Raw genomic sequence first — 17,600 nt, 5'->3', positions numbered from 1 at the left:
GACTGACACCCCCCCATAACTAAACATGCTGGAAAGCCTTTGGCTCGGCACAGTGCTGCTGCCTTGAGATGATGTTAAAGAGGTCCTGTCTGACCTCACAGGTGGGCACAGGAGCTCCCACAGCTCTGTGAAGACCAGCACCAGGGAACCTCCATGGGCATCCTGGCCAGTCAATATTTATCCCACAACCACCATCATAAAACAGGCCTGACCACAGAGCCACACATCAAAGAAGCAGGCCTTTCAACCCATCTCGTCCATGCTGACCAAAAACACACCTATACCACTCTCACTTACCAGCACCTTCTATGCCTTGCCAATTCAAGTGATTGAGTCAGAAGAGTCAGAGTAACACAGCATAGAAACAGGCCCTTCGGCCCAACTCATCCATGCTGACCAAGGTGCCCACCTGAGCTAGTCCATTTGCCTGCGTTTGGCCCATATCCCTCTAAACCTTTCCTATCCGCCATACCTGTCCAAGTGTCTTAAATGTTGTTATTGTACTCACTTCAACCACTTCCACTGGCTGCTCGTTCCAAATTCCTGGGTGAAGAGGTTGCCCCTCAGGTCTCCTTTAAATCTTTCCCCTCTCAAATTTATGCCCTCTGGTATTAGTAGATACTTCTTAAATGTTATGAGAGAACTCACTTCCACCATCCCCACAGGCAGGGTGTTCCAGATTTAACCACCCTCTGGGCAAAAAAACAACTCCTCCAAGAATTGCCTCTAAACCTTTTACCCCTTGCTCCAAACCTATGCCCTCTGGTATGGGGAAAAAAAAATCACCATCTCCCCCATCCGTGCCCCTCATAATTTTGTACACCTCTGTCAGATCCACCATTGGCACCAAGTGAACCAGACCCAGCCGATGCAATCTCTCCGCATAAGTGAAACGCTCCAGCCCAGGCAACATCCTGGTGAACCTCCTCCACACCCTCTCCAGTGCAGTCACGTCCATCTTCTAGTGTGGTGACCAGAACCGCTCACAATGCTCCAAGCTGTGGCCTACCAGTGCTTTGTAGAAGTATACTATAACAACTATTGAATACAAGAGCAGAGAGGTTGCTGTATTACTGTCTGTGGGAGCTTGCTGTGCACAAACCAGCCTCCAGGTTTCCTATATTAGTTACGACTCTTATAAAAGAGCTTCTGTGGACGTAAAATATATGGGGTTGGGAAAGGTGACATGGATGTATTACCCTCATCATAGATCTCAAGACACACTGATGGAAATGTTCCAATGGACATCAAGCTTGAGAACTTCCAGATTTAAAAGAAAATTGGAATTAGCAAAAAAGTTCCAGTCTACAGAGCTCTGTAGTCACAGGATGTGCTGGTAGATTAATTGGCTGCTGGAAATTGTTGCTCCACCACCTACACAAGAAACAATGGGGACCTGGTGGGCACATGGGAGACAAGAGGAGATAAGTGACAATAATAGACCAATTTACCAAGTCATTGACTCAATGTTCTCTCCCACAGATATTTCTCTCTCCACAGATGCTGCCTGACCCGTTGAGCATTCCAATACTTCATGCTTTTATTTTAGATTTACAACATCACTAGTACTTTTTCTTTAAGGGTAGACAGCCACTGGGTTCATTATATTCTCACTCGTCCAGCACCACTGCATCTCCAGAGTTGGGTTCAACAATCACACACCTAACTTTTACATGTTGGCTTTACTGGGTTTCTATAGTAACTTGAGAATTTTAAAAAAAGATTCTTTTACCACAGGAGTAGACAATTAAAACAAATTAACTTGGTGGTTACTCCCATCTACATTTTCAGGTTCTTACTCAGAAGTGTATAAAATCATGAGGGGCATAGATAGGGTGAACGCACATACAGTTTCTTCCACTCCCCCCCCCCCCCCCCCAGAGGTGGGGAATCAAAAACTAGAGGGTATAGGTTAAGGTGGGGGGGGGGGGGGGGGGGGGAAGGGGGAAGAGAGATTTCAAAGGGACCTGAGGGGCAACATCTTCATGCAGAGGGTGTTTGTATATGGAATGAGCTGTCAAAGTATTGGCAGGTACAATAAAAACACTTGGACAGGTACATGGATAGGAAAACTTGAGGGATATGGGCCAAATGAAACTAACTTAGATGGGCATCTTGGTTGGCATAGACCAGTTGGGCCAAAGGGCCTGTTTCCAAGCTGTATGACTCCAGCATTCAGCTTATTTCCCGTTTCGAACCACATGTTCAGTCGATACGGTGAAGTGCAGCACTGTGCTGCTCACATTAGAGGGCTTTACAAATGCAAGTCTATCTATCTCCTTCTTTCCACTGGGCGGTGGTGCATGTAACCCAAAGGAAACATCAACTTCCTTGGTCACAGTGAAGACACAAGGGTCTACAGATGCTGGAATCTGGAGTAACATACAACATGCTGGAGAAACTCAGCAGGTCGAGCAGCATCTGTGGGGCAGGGGAAGGAATTGTTGAAATGTTGATGTTTTTGGGTTGAAACCCTGCATCAGAACCAAGAGTGGAGAGGAGAGATGGCCGGTATAAAGAGAAGGGGAGTGGTGAGACGAGAGACCAGAGGTGAAGATACAAGAACTTTCTTGGTTATTCATTTTTCTCGATCCATGCATTGTTGGCAAGCCCAGCATTTATTGCCCATTCCTAATTGCCCTTGAGAAGGTGGTGACAAGCAGTTTTCTTGCACCACTGTAGTTCTTCCAGTAAAGCTGCTCCCACACTGCTGTTGGGGAAGGGAGTTCCAGGATTTAGACACGGTGACAACAAAAGTATAGCAATACATTTCCAAGTTAGGATGGTGTGTGACTGGGGCGGAACCTGCAGGTGGTGGCAGCATTCCCCTGCACCTGCTGCTTGTCCTTCTTGGTGGGGAGGTGTTATCAGAATAGCCTGGGTTAGTAACTGGGGTACCTACTGCAGCCACTGTGCACCTGTGGAGGAGGGAGTGAACGTCTAGGGTGATGGATGGGAACTGACTGAGCAGGCTGCTTCGTCCTGGATGGTGTTGAGCTGCTTTAGAGTTGTTGGTCTGCACTCACCCAGGACTTGTGCCTTGCAGATGGAGTCAGACATTGAGCCACTTGCTGCAAGGTACCCAGTCTCTGACCTGCTCTTGCAGCCATGGTATTTACGTGACTGGTCCAGTTGAGTTCCTGGTGAACGCTGATCCCCAGGATGTTGATGATGTAGATTTGTTGATGACAATACCATTGAACGTCAATGCTAGATGGATTTCTCATTGGAGATAGTCACTGCCTGGCACTTTTATGGTATAAATATCACCTGCCACTTCTCAGCCCATGTCTGAATGTTGTCCAGGTCTTGCTGTACACAGCTGTGGGTTGTTCCCTGTCTAACTAAAGAACAAAAACTGAATTTGGAAGTAAATGATTAGCTGGAAAACATTTTGGGCAACTATGTGGACAGGCAGATAGATGGCACACGCCAGCACATTTGTATACACAGCTTCTGTCTTTCCCTCTCTATCAATGAGGAAATGGTGCAATTGACAAAACTCTGCAAAGGTGCAGTGATGATATTTCAAACATTTCGGTCTTGTATTGTCACAATGGTGATGGCATCATTCTACAGTTTCATCAAAAGTCCAATAATAACTTGTTTAAGCACCAGGCTACAGAAGACTGCACAGAATAAGGGAGACGGTGAGGACTCTGCCTTGAACTCATGGTGCAATACCGTTTCTCACAATGCAGTTAAACACTCATTCAACTCCCTAACACACACAGAAATGACGTAGAACATACGCAGAGGAGGGCAGGAAAATGATGGTGTAGACACAGGTCAAACAATATGATGTTAGACGGGGGCACACTGAGGGGTTAATCCCCATCACACCTGGATAGAACATTAACTCTCTCTCCCCCCATACAGATGCAAACTGACCCTTTGAGAATTTACAGTATTTAAACTTACTGAGATGAGATTAAAGGGCAGGAAACAGACACTGAACCAACGGAGGGCAATGAGCCACTAAAGATATATTTAAAGAAAATTTGAGCAAAGGTCTGATCTCAGGCGAAAGAAGTGAGAACTAATTGGTGCAGTGAAGTGTTCAAGCTTTAATGAACAAGTGCACAGCAGGAGACAGTTTGTAACCAGTACATGGCTCCTAAAAATAAACAACAGCCTTGCATTATTAAGTATCCATGGTCAGTAACCGAGGCAGGAGACTGTCAGCAAGGCAAAAGGCTGACTTGAAGGCATTTATATAGCACGGCTCAGCCTCAGGAGAATTCAGCCCTCGTTGTAGCTGTGACTATACTGGAACAAGCAGGAGCCAGCCTGTATACAGGGACAGTGACCAGGTAATCTCCGTCAGTGATCAGAGGGAGAATGCTGATGCTCTCAGTACCTTGCAGGCACAGTAGGTGACCCCTCAGCCCATTGCACTCTGCTGGACCATACCTGGACAACTGTAAGGTGGACTCAGCAGAGGGGGAGTCTCATCCAGGGACTGACAGATGCCCCTCCCTACATTTGATTGACTAGGCAACCTGTCCATTCCTGTCTCAACCCCCACTGTACAATCTCCCTCCTACCATAGAGTCATACAGCACGGAAACAGGCCCTTCAGCCCAACTCATCCATGCTGACCAAGTTGCCAAACCTGTGCTAATCCCATTTGCCCACATTTGGCCCAAATCCCTCCAAACCATTCCTAGCCATGAACCTGTTCAAGTGTCTTTGTAATTGTACCTGCCTCAACCACTTCCTCTGGCAGCTCACTCTATATACCAACCACCGTGTGAGAAAAAATTGTCCCTCTGATCCCCTTTAAATCTTTCCCCTCTGACCTTAATCCCTCTAGATTTAGACTCCCTACCCTGGGGAAAAGATCCACCTTATCTATGCCCCTCGTGATTTGATAAAACCTCAGTAAGGTCACCCCTCAGCCTCCTACGCTCCAGGGAAAACCATCCCAGCCGATCCAGTCTCTCCTTGCAACTCAAGCCCTCCAGTCCAGTAGTCCCTGTGAATATTTTCTGCAGCTCTGTTCCATCCCTTCAGTCAGGATCTAGAGCTCACATCCAGGCAGTAAAGCCAGAGTGAGGACAGGAAGTCCTCAAAGACACCCGTGTGGCCTCAGTGGTGTGGAAAGTTTCATGATGCAGAAGGACACCATTCAGCTCATCACATCTGTGCAGGTAACAAGAGAGCTGCCCAGCCTACCCCCAGCACTGGCAGGTGCTGTGGACGTGGGGCAGGCTCCTGCTCCCCTCCGCTCAGGCAGAGTGTTCCAGACCCCACCAGCCTCTGGGTGAACACATTCCCTTTGTCCCTCCCACCCCTCTGATCCTCCCACCTCAGATCTCAGACAATTAGATCCATCCTGTTTACTTTCCAAGCCCCTCAATAATACATCACCTCCCAGCCACCTCTGCTCCAAAGGAAGCCCCCCCACAATATGTCCAGAGCCCCTCCCACCCTCACCCCAATACATCAGCAGCAGATCGATCAACATGAGCCATGCGAAGGCTCACACATGACCCAGGATTGTTTAAGGAGGTTGCCTGTGGGAAGGGAGGTGTGTCTACAGTGCCCACCTTGCTGGACTCGAAGACAGGGACAACATTCAAATATTATAGCAGATTGAGCAAGTTAGCTTTGCGCTGTTTGAGAATTAGCAATGGAGGGGAGGAGTGTTTTCATCCGCAGCGGGCTGGGGGTTGGTAGAATTCCATCTGTTGCTGGCACTAACGTTCCATTGTCGGTGTTTTGCACCTCTATCCGAAACCTGTTCTGCTTTCTTCAATGGAAGTGAATTACAGTCCCACAGGGAAGCACCTTGTATTCTGTGGCTGAAGGGCCTGTTCCCATGCTGCACTGTTCTACTGCCCCCGGGGTGGTCTACAACCCAACAGCATGAACACTGAATTCTCCAACTTCTGGTAACCTGCTCCCTGTTCCTTTTCTCTCCTCCTGATCTACCCAGTTCCCCCCCCCCACACCCATCCCCCCCCCTCCAGCCACCCATCCCCCACACATTCCTTCCACTGGTTCCCCCCCCCCATTCACATCTGCCCTCCCCACCTCCTTTACCTGGTTCCATGCTCCACATTCCTCTCCTATCAGGACTCCATCAGCTTCAGCCCTGGGTTACCTCCCAGCCCTGTCACTATTCCCACCCTCCCCTCTGCCAATCACCCCCCCCTCACCTGGATCCACCTATCACCTGCCAGCTCTTGCCCACCCCTTCCCCCCCCACCTCTTTGTATCGACTATCCCCCCTCCACCTTTCAGTCCAGATGAAGGATCTCAACCCGCCACGGATGCTGCCTGACCCGCTGAGATCCTTCAGCGTATTGTGTTGCTCCACGGTTTATTCCAGTCAGGGAAACTGCAGTGAATCTGACCCAGAAACGAGCGTTCTACTCACAGAGGAAATCTAAAGCACTAAACAAAAGGCAGTGCCTTGTGCCTGAAGTTTAATTCTATTTTCATATTCTTTATGAAATAGGAGGCCATTCAGCCCATCAGGTTTATGCCAGCTCACACAGTAATCCCATTCTCCCACTGATTTTCCAAGTAATTATTCTCCGATCAAACTCCCCCCCCCCAAGATTTTACCCCTCCCCCACACACTAGGGATCATTTACAGCAGCCAAATTAACCCACCAATCTGCATGTCTTTGGGATGTGGAGGAAAACCGGAGCACCCGGGGAAACCCACCCACAGGGAGAACGTGGCAAACTCCACACAGACAGCACCAGAGGTCAGGATTGAACCCGGGTCTCTGGAACCTCAAGGCAGCAAGGTCTACATTCATTTTAAAGTTGGCAAAAGGCAACAATTTTAAACACAAGAGAGCAACAAATAATCTGCTGGAGGAACTCAGCGGGTTGAGCAGCATCTGTGGGGGGGGGGGGGGGGGAAAGGGGGAAAGGAATTGTCAACGTTTCGGGTTGAAACCCTGTATCAGGACTAACAGTGGCGATTTATACTGGCCATCTCCCCTCTCCTAGTCCTGATGTAGGGTTTCAACCTGAAACATCGACAATTCTTCCCCCACCCTCTTCTCCAGTCCCACCACCCACCCCCCCCACGACAGACACTGCTCGACCCACTGAGTTCCTCCAGCAGATTGCTTGTTGCTCCAGATTCCAACATCTGCCGTCTCTGGTGCCTCCCATAAACACAAGGGACTTGGGTTTGTAATGCAGAGTCTGATAGAGTGATGGAGACAGGTTCAACATTGGCTTCAGAAGGGGAATTGGAGGAGCAATTTGGGAGGAGCAGAAAGTAGGGATGAGGTCAACGAGCAGAATGTGGGAATGATTGGATTCTCCAGTAAAGTGGCAGCACAGAAAGATGGGCCAAGTGGATTCCTCCAGTCTGGTATTCTACAAAGTCTGATCTAATGGAGACATCAAAAGTGACGGAGGGATTGGATAGGGTACATGTGAGGGAACCTACTCCTCTGATTGCGAAGTTTGAAGCAACAAGCTTCATGCTGAAATGAGAGGCAGGTCACTCTCAGGACTTAGAGAAAGCGCCACCCTTTATCTCATCCCACGATAAGAAAGATTTAAGTCAACTGCTCCATTGTCAAGACCCAAGACACTTTCACATGTTACATGCTGTTTCCAGAGTAAGGAAAAAGTTAGTGTTGTCTTGGATTCATGTCACTTTACCGAGCTACAGCTCAGCTCTTCAGGAACTATCATTTATCCTCTATATTTAACACCTCACAGCTGGATGAACAGAGACATCGTTAGTGCTGAACATCTACTTGATAAACATTGACAGACAGATTGTGATTAGCACGTTTGCTAATTGCTTGGTCTAACTCTCTCATCCCTCGTGTTTGCAATCACACAGAGGCCAGATCCCAAATATTCCATCTGCAATTTGATGAGAAGCCAGAAACGCTGTGGTAGAGAGATGGAGCACGATGAGACAGACCTCAGTTTACAAAGGGGGCCTCAGAATGAGACCCACCTCTACAAAATTCCCTCACACACACCCGAGGTCTCATGAGCAAGAAAACGTGATTTGCACAATAAACTGAGCTCATTACCTTTCTTCCACTTGTTCCCACTACCGAGTCAGGCAGAACTGGAAAAAATAGAACTGACCCAATTCTTGTCCCAGAGAGAGCCACAGGGACGGTGGCACCAATCTACAGCCAGCTCCGAGTGCTGCTCTGCACTGACTGGGACCAGCTTGGATTGGATGGCACAGTGGCACAGCCACTGCCTCACAGTTCCAGAGACCCGGGTTCAATCCCGACCTCTAGCACTGTGTGGAGTTTGCACGCTCTCCGTGACCATGTGGGTTTCCCACGGGTGCTCCGTTTTCCTCCCACATCCCAAAGATGTGCAAATTGGTAGGTTAATTGGCCATTATAAATTGCCCCCTAGTAGTGGTAGAATCTGGCAAGCGTTGGTGGGGATGGGATTAGTTGTAAGTGGTTGTCTGATGTTTCAAAGTGGGACAAAGGGCTCATTTCCTTGCTGTGTGCCTCTACCCTCCTCCGTAGCAAAGCAGACCTCAACCATTGAGAAATTGACCCTGCACAAGAAGCCCAAACCATTCCTGGGCAGTTTGATCACATCCAAGTTAGCACAATGCACATTACCTGTGCTACTGTGCAGGCTGGGTACTGCATCCCATTGGTGTGTTGAATGTACAGAGGATCCAGGGGAGAATGTAAATGAAGTTGGCAATTAACAATGGATTCATTCCTTGATACAATTCTGTCTGGCACATTGCCAAACAGCTGAGGAAAGAACCTTTGAAGTTAATATCAGAGAAGCAAAGATAGAGTTAAACTTTTAACAGTTAATTGCTGGAAAGGCAGCACCCTGGGCGAAATAATTGCATAAAGCTCAGGGAGGATGTGATAATGGTCAAGGTGCGGGGAGGATTTACAATGATGTTGTCAGAGTCATAGTTGAGAGGAGAGATTGTCCGGATGGCCTTTGGAGCAGAAGAGGCCGAGTGGAGGTTTAACAGTCTCTAACTGGGTAAAACTGAAAGGCCTGTTGGAGGAAGGACTAATGAGGATGTGAATGAAACAGGATGCTCAGGGTCTGAAGGAGGCAGAACCCCTCATTGGTAAACGTACTTGAAGAAGCAGAACCAGGAAAACCGTGGACCGAGACCCAGGAACTGGGAACAAGGTTACAAGTACTCAGAAGAGGAATAGGAGGGATCTCCATTTTGGTGGTGAAGGGGCAAAGAGTTGTCTCGTGCTGTAAACATTATTCTAGTGGAGGGAGGCGAGTGTCGCTGATGATAGACACCAAACTAACACCCATCTTTTGTTGACTGAGGCTTTGACTGAAACACATGGGCCACATTTCCATTACCCAGACCAATAAGGTGGTTACATTTCCCACAGGCCTCAGTTTAACCAGCACAAGCTGGGCTCCCCAGCCTCCGTGGGTCACGGATACGGATCTTCAAGAAATGGCAAGCCACAGTGACCAGCCAGCACGCCTTTGTGGTCAGTGCTAGACAAGACTCCCACACTTGCCCAAAACAGGACTCACACTTGAACAGGTCCATGGATAGGAAAGGTTTAGAGGGATATGGGCCAAATGCCCAGCAAATGGGACCAGCTCAAATGGGCAACTTGTTCAGCATGGATGAGTTGGGCTGAAGGGCCTGTTTCTGTGCTGTACAACTCTCTGACTGATCGACCTCACAGTCGAGTACAGCTCAAGTGGTGAAGCGACCTCCGTCCAGACAGCTCAGTGTCAGAACTAAAGGAGCCTTTACAAATTATGCTGCATCAGTAACCCAGTGCGGTACTTTGATTGGCAGGTGTCCTCTTATTGTTGGTTGTATTGACCAGCTACCTTGTTTAGCATTAAATAAACTAAAGCATTACAGACAAAGCTCATCAAATTTATAAGGTCACATTTCATCCACAGAGACAGGAAAGGGCCTTGCAGCCCCCAAAGCCTGTCCCACTCTGTGACCAGACAGCGTCCAAACTCCAACCCCTTTGCCAGAATTTGTCAACCGGTCTCCAAGTTGAAGGGTCTACAAATGACCAACAATCAACTGCTTTACAGCCCAAAGTTCCAGCATCCTGCCTCCATGCGTTCGCTAGTTTCATTCCCCACCCCTCTAACCCCACCACAAAAACAGGGTCCGTCCCAGTACCAAACTTGCCAACCAGCAGAAAACCCCCCTCTGCCTCACCAATCAGCTCTCTTCAATACTTCAACCTTCGTGCCAGGAACGACAGTCCTCTAAAACAGCAGACTGCAAATCCAGACTCATTAACCAATTATCAATTGCAAACTAATCGACTCAAATGCTGTAAATGAAACTGGTACAATTACCTGAATCTTTTACACAACCCAAACACTCAGCAATAAATTCTAGGCTTGCCGATGAACACAAAAATTCAGAAACCGGGTCCGAATTCGGAACCCGAGACAGTAAAATCGGAATTATAAAATAAGCAGCACAGTTTTGAGCTCGGTATACATTGTTAGTATTAATGCACAAACAACGCCGGTTATCAATTCATTATCTACTAAAGAATCAGAGAGAGAGAGCCTCACACGCCACTGCTCAGTAATGCAGCCGGATTCGGAGTGTGAGCGGAGCCCGCTGCATTGCGCTGCACTGCAGTCGGGTCTCCGTGTCGCCACAAGTCTCGATGCTCCTTGCAAGGCGGCTGGGATGAGGACAACGTGTTTTTGCACTGCGAATTGATTGTCCTGCAGCCAGTTCCTCAGCTGTACATCAGAGCGCCCGAGCGACGGCGGGGCTGGCCGAAGTCTTGTCCGCAGTATGCAATGAGATGGACGTATTGGGGATGGGGGGAGGTTTTAATTGGAGGTGGGGGATTCTTATTTGCATTAAGCCGTCTTAAAAATATATTTTAAAAAACTATGCTTAAAAGTTTTATCTTCAGTCAATAATTTAAAGACCATTTTACAGAGGTGCATTATAGATGCATTTAAACAGTTCGTTGCAAAGTGCGATGGATTCTCGAAGAAAAGGTGATTTTTATTTTAAAAAGTAGACTAAACTTAAAGCAACATTAAAGTCCAGTCAGAGAGGGCGGAAATGCGAAACCGTCTGGACATCGGATCGACCGTGGGACGCGAGTGGTGACAAGAGTGGTTCTGCACAAACCCTGGTTAAACCCCCGACCAGTTCTTGGAACGTTTATGGTGACAATGTGGTCGTTGGGACCCCCGAAGCAGATGTGGGGAGAACTTGAGGGAGAGTCACCCGTGAGCTCATCTCTCAGGCGCAGGGAGGTGGCACCCCAGACACCGACCCCACCACTAACGCACTGCACACACCAGGTGCTGATAACTACTGTCATTAAGCCATTCGAACTGGGCCTATCACAGACATTCCTTTGTTTCTACCCATTCCTTCCCACTAAAAACTAACTTGCATCTTCATTCCCAGCTGAGCAAGGACCACAGACCCAGAGGCTGACCCTTTCTCCTTCCACAGATGCTGCCTGGTTGGCTCAGTTTCCAGCATCTGCACTTTTAATTTTCATTGATGTCGAGGTGATGCATTTTGAGAAGTAGAGGTAGGACATGTACAGTAAACGATAGGGCACTGAGGAACAGAGGGATCTTGAGGTTCAAGTCCATAGATCCCTGAAAGTGGCAACACAGGTGGATATGGTGGTGAAGGCAGTGTACAGCCTGCTTGCCTCCATAGGTCAGGGCGTGGAATACAACAGTCAGGACGTTGTTGCAACATTATAAAAACACCAGTTAGGCTGCACTTGCACTGTTCAATTCCACATCCCACTACCACACATCTGTCCACGACCTCCTCTACTGCCATGTTGAGGCCAGACACAGGTTGGAGGAACAACACATCATATTCCGCCTTGGGACCCTCCAACCTGACGGCAATCAACATCAATTTCTAACTTCTGGTAAACCCCACTGCTTCTTTTTCAACCCCCCCCCCCAACTCCTTTGTCTTGTCTTATTCCCGTGGGTCCCTTCCCCCACCCTGATGACCTGCCCATCTCCTCCCCCCCCCCCCCCCCCCAATCCTTTATTCCATGGTCCACTGCCCTCTCCTACCGGATTCCTTCAGCCCTTGGCCTCTTCTACCTCTCACCTCCCAGCTTATTACATCTTCTCCCCTTCCCCCACCCACCTACCTTCTCCCCTGAGTTGGGGTCACCCCTCCCCTGCCTGCATGTGCTCCTCCCCCACCTTCTCATTCTGGCTTCTGACCTCCTCCTTCCCCAGTCCTGATGAAGGGTCTTGGCCTGAAACGTCGACTGTTTATTTCCCTCCATGGATGCTGCCTGACCTGCTGAGTTCCTCCAGCATTGTGTGTGTTCCTCCAGATTCCAGCATCTGCAGAATCTCGTGTCTAGGAGTTGTGCACACAGTTCTGGTCACCACACTACAGGAAGGATGTGGTTGTGCTGGAAGAGAGTACAGAGGGGATTCACCGGGATGTTGCCAGGATTGGATGACTTTGGATCTGGGGAAGAGATTGGATAGGCTGAGTTTGTTTTCCCTGGAGTGAGGGAGGCTGAGGGTGACTTGATAGAAATGCAAGGCATAGGTAGGGTAGATAGAATCTTTCTGCCTGCCCCATCATAGAGGGATAAGAAACCAGGACATTGGCTTAAGCTGATGGGCAAGAGTTTTAAAAAGGGGGATCTGAAGGGGAAGTTTATTTTAGAGGAAAAACAGTGGTTGATATTTAGGACTCACTGCCAGTGGGGGGGGAGGGAGGTGGAATAATCAGACACAATCACTACAGTTAAGAGACATCTATACAGTAGACAGACACTTGAATAGGCAGGGCATAAAGGATATGGTCCTAATGCAGACAAATGTAGATGGGCAAAGATCAGCATGAATGTGGTGGGCCAAAGGGCCTGTTTGTGCTGGGTGACTGACCCCACCCCGTCCCTGGGGCAGGCTGCAGCTGAACCAGACCAGACATACCTAGGGTCATTTTTCCCCTGGCGAGCCACAGAATATTCATGTATTGAGTCTCTCTCAAACCACATTATCAGACTCCATCCCTGTCTCTGCTTGGGCTGTGAATCTGAATCCATTTCAGAGTATGTCCTGCTGGCATATCACACAACAGAGCCACACCAGTGTTTGACCAACCACAACTGAGAACATAGAACAGTACAGCACAGGAACAGGCCCTTCAGCCCACAACATCTCTGCTGACCATGATGCCAATCCAAACTAATCCCATCTGCCTACACATGGTCCGTATCCCTCAATTCCTGTTCGTGTGCCCGTCTAAATGCCTCTTAAACACTGCTATCGCATGTGCTTTCACCACTTCCTCTGGGAGCACATTCCAGGCATCAGCCATGTGTTAAAAGCCTACCTCACACTTTCTTTAACTTTCCCCCCTCATCTTAAGTGCACGTCCCCTAGTATTTGACATTTCCACCCTGGGAAAAAGGCCGACCGTCTACCCTATCCATACCTCTCATGATTTTTATAAACTTCTATCAGGTCTCCCCTCAGCCTCTGACATTCCAGGGAAGTAATCCCAGTTTTTCCAACCTCTCTTTATGGTTAATACTCCAATCCTGACGAACCTCTTCTGCGCCCTCTCAAAAGCATCCACATCCTTCCTGTAATGTGGTGACCAGAACTGCACATTGTACTCAGACATGGCCTGACTGGAGTGTTATACAGCTGCAACATGAAGTATGCCATACACCAGCTTTAACATCTTATCCACTTGTATGGCCACTTTCAGGGAGCTATGGACTTGCACTCCAAGATCCCTCTGTACATCAGTGTTCTTAAGGGCTGTGCCATTTACTACATACTCTGTGTTTGACCTCCCAAAGTGCAACACCTCACTTATCTGGATTAAACTCCATCTGCCATTTCTCTGCCCATGTTTCCACCTGATCTATATCCTGCAGAATCCTCTGATAACCTTCCTCACTATCCACAACTCTGCCAACTTTTGTGTTGTCAGCCAACTTAGTAACCAGCCCACGTACATTTTCATCCAAGTCATCTGTTTACACATTATAGGTCCCAGCTCTGATCCTTGTGGAAGACCACTGGTCACAGACCTCCAGTCAGAGGAACACCCCTCCAACCACTACCCTGTCTTCTGTGGCCAAGCCAATTTTGAATCAAATCTACAAAGTCTTTGTAGATCCCCATGTGCCTTAATCTTCTGGACCAGCCCACCATGAGGGGCCTTGGTTGAGAGCTTTACAAGAGTCCACATATACAATGTCCACTGCCTGCCCTCATTGATCATCTGTCAAAAGAAAAACCCGATCAAGTTTGTAAGACATGACCTCTCCACCCAAAGCCATGCTGACTATCCCTAATAAGTCCATGTTTTTCCCAGATGTGAGTAAATCCTGTCCAAGAACCTTCTCCAATATATTTCCCTAACGCCGTGAAGCTCACCAAGACTACAATATCCTGGTTTGTCCCCATTGCCATTCTTAAACAAAGGAACAACATTGGCTATTCTCTAGTCCTCTGGGACCTCACCTGCAATTAAAGAAGATACAAAGATCCATCATGGCCACAGCAATCTCCTCTCAATAACCTGGGATAGATCCCATCAGGTCCTGGGGACTTATCCATCTTAACGTTCTTCAGGAGTTCAACACATCCTCCTTCATCTTGATATCACCTGGAATATCAGCAGACACCTTCCAATCTCCACGTCCTTCTCCTTGGTGAACTACCAATGGAAATTACTCAGGAGCAGCTCCCAAGCAGGTCTTCAGTTTGAATTTGGTATGGGCTTCCAGGCATCTGGTGCACGCGTGTCTCAGTGGAGAGGAGGGTCCACTCATATGGGGTTGGGAGGCAGTTGTTGTTTGGCTGGGGGGGGGGGGGGGTCGGTGGCAGTGGGTGGGTGAAGGATACAGGTTCAGAGGCCACTAGCCAGGGGTCTGGGGACACCTGGCCCACTACCTCAGGTGAGTCTTTATCCAGAAAGGGAGCTACAGACCAGGGACCATGGTCCTACAACTGAGAGATCACATCCCATCCCCAGAAAACACAGTGAAGCACAGGGGGATCCCAGGAGATGGGTTTACAATTACCTTCAGCCAGAGGTGCTGATGAGATGTCCTCACCATCACCACTGGTCACTCAGCTGGACACCAGCCAGCACTGTAGTGTTGTTGACACAGTAGAGGCTAGTTGGCCTGTACTAATTTTATGGAACAAGGGCAATCTTAGTCAGGGCCTGGGTTGCAGAGTCCTAATGAATAACTATAACCAACTATTTCAAAAAGTTAGACAGACAACATGATACCAAGAACAGCAAAGTTTCTTCTCCAGGCCTCCAGCACTACACAGTCAATGAAGAGTAATCACACTTTTAAAGGAGGCACAGCAGTCAGTGTGCACGGTAAGATCACACAAAGCAATTGAATTCTCTCTATTGTAAAAGCTACAAAAAGTGACCAATTATTGGCTTTGGGATAACACTAAACGAGACTAAATGTTTCTCTCTTTCTGCAGATGCTGCCTGACCTGGTGAGCTTTTCTAGCACTTCCCCCATTATGTTTCAGATTTCCAGTAGGTCAGGTTACAGAAGTAGACACACCCCCCAGCTGGTTTTACGACACTCTGCCTCAGCTGTCCAGAACACCCCAAGTCAGAATCCCAAACAGCAGGCACTCGGGACTGGGGCACAGTGAAGGACAAGCAGAAAACAGGGGCTACATGTCATTTGGGTTTGTCACAGGTAAACTCAGAGGTCCCTTCACCTCAGCACAGGTCAACCAAACTGCTCAGCAAGGTTAATGTTGTACAGACAAAAGGTTTCACTGATTGTGTTCCAAGACAGTTGATAATTCCAAACAACAAGATCACAAACCAACATTTAGAATCATCTAATGAATGTTGGGAATAGAATCACCTTGTAGTTCAGATGCTTGAATTGTACATGTGTGGGTTAAATCTCTCCCAACCCAGGCATCACTGTTGGTAAACTGGGGTCCTCCATTGCATTAGTTACCTAGTCCCCACACTCACATTATAGCATCCTAAACATTCTGCTGTAACCTTCCTCCCCACCATCACTGCAAAGGCACACTTAGCTACCCAACCACAGCCTCGTGTTCACTTCCAAGTTTTAATTCCTTGAGTCAATGGTGTAGAGAGGGGTCATTCCACCAAGTTCATCCACACCAGGATTTGTACCTCACTCAACCCTCCTCTTCATTACCATTGAAACGATTCCATTGTTCCCTCCTGTGCTAATCCAGATCCCCTGCAAGCACTCCCTGTGGGAATGAGTTCCTCATTGTCTCTTCTCTCCAGGGAGAGAAAGACCCCTTAATTTCCCCACTGCATTAATTAGTGATTGTCTCAATCTCTGGTTTAATTACTGTACAGTCTGTGGGTTTCCTCCCATTTAAAGAAATACCTAAATTAGTCAAGGATCAGTTGTTTCATGTGGACTTGCTTCTCAAGCAGGCCTGCTATAGACAATCCATAAATATTACTCCAGTGACATTCACTGGTTGAAGGAACAAATTATCCTTTACTGATATGGAGCAATGATTTCTGATGTCCATTTCAGAGCCCACACTCACCCACCACACACCTTACCTCAGCAGAAAAGCACCATCATTCCACTCATAAAACTTCTGTGCAATATTGGACCAACAACCTTCCTCACAAATTAAGATTAATTCTTTGGCCAGTTGGGTTTGAACTTTCCTCACAACCCATGCTCTGTTTTAATGGATGCTCAAAGTGTCTGAGCAGCATGTGGAAATGGGTTAATGGAAGGGCAGAATTGTGTCCAATAAATAGGTCAATGGGCACCTGGTGTCAACAGATACTTAATGCTCACACAATTAAACCCTACCAAAGATGCAGATAAAGTGTGTGTGTGGTTTGATGGGTCTTTAACAAAGTCTGTCAGGACAATGTGCAGAGAGTGCATGAGGTATAGAATTCAAAGTAACTGCAGACTCTGAAGCTTTCCATAAACACTACTGTAGGTCTGAGTGTCACATGATATAATCATAATGGGACAATGAATGTAAAGTACTATCCAGCTTGCACGGCTACTGTTACATATACCACACCGCTTCCACAGTTCAAAAAGATAAACTGAGTTAACATATTTATAAATGCCACAAAATGAACTCCCCTGAGGCTTCTCTGCAGGGATTGTACACTTTCTGACAAAACTTTACTCCACTGCCATAGATTCATACGGCACAGAAACAGGCCCTTTGGCCCACCATGTCAATGCTGACCTCTTGCCCGTCTACACTAATCCCATTTGCCTGCGTTGGGACTATCCTTCTACACCTTGTCTATTAAAAGACCAGTTGTCTAATGCCTCTTAAACACAGTGACTGTATCTGAGTCCACCACCTCCTCTGGCAGCAACGGTCCTTCTAAACTCTTACAAACTTACAAAATTCTTGCAAGGTTTGAAGGCTGGATGTAGGGAGGATGCTTCCGCTGGCTGTGGATTCTAGAACCAGGGGTCATATGTTTGAAATTCATGCCTCCCTAATGCCCAGAATCCTTAAAACATTTCTCCAGATTGTTCCAGGAGCTTGCTTAACCATGGTCACACCACAGACATTTTTACAATCATTCCTCAACTCATTGAATCAGTCAGCAGTCAGGTCATTTG

General features: G+C 47.7%; 1 protein-coding gene across 5 annotated transcripts in view; it reads right to left on the bottom strand.

Annotated features, from left to right (window-relative positions):
* The window catches only part of LOC127578297 (anoctamin-4-like), a 113,346-nt gene extending 96,619 nt beyond the window's left edge, over positions 1 to 16,727 (bottom strand). The window contains exon 1 of one of the 5 annotated variants that reach the window (XM_052030160.1): positions 16,553 to 16,727. The gene's annotated coding sequence lies outside the window, so the exon portion shown is untranslated. Of the gene's footprint in view, positions 1 to 10,530; positions 10,691 to 16,166; positions 16,253 to 16,552 lie in introns of those variants that run through there. The other 4 variants (XM_052030158.1, XM_052030161.1, XM_052030162.1 and 1 more) reach the window with 4 other exon arrangements.
* Positions 16,728 to 17,600: the final 873 nt, after the last annotated feature.

Source organism: Pristis pectinata, chromosome 15 (genome assembly GCF_009764475.1).
Source record: "Pristis pectinata isolate sPriPec2 chromosome 15, sPriPec2.1.pri, whole genome shotgun sequence".
Taxonomy (NCBI): domain Eukaryota; kingdom Metazoa; phylum Chordata; class Chondrichthyes; order Rhinopristiformes; family Pristidae; genus Pristis; species Pristis pectinata.
This window is presented reverse-complemented; position numbering and strand designations above follow the sequence as displayed.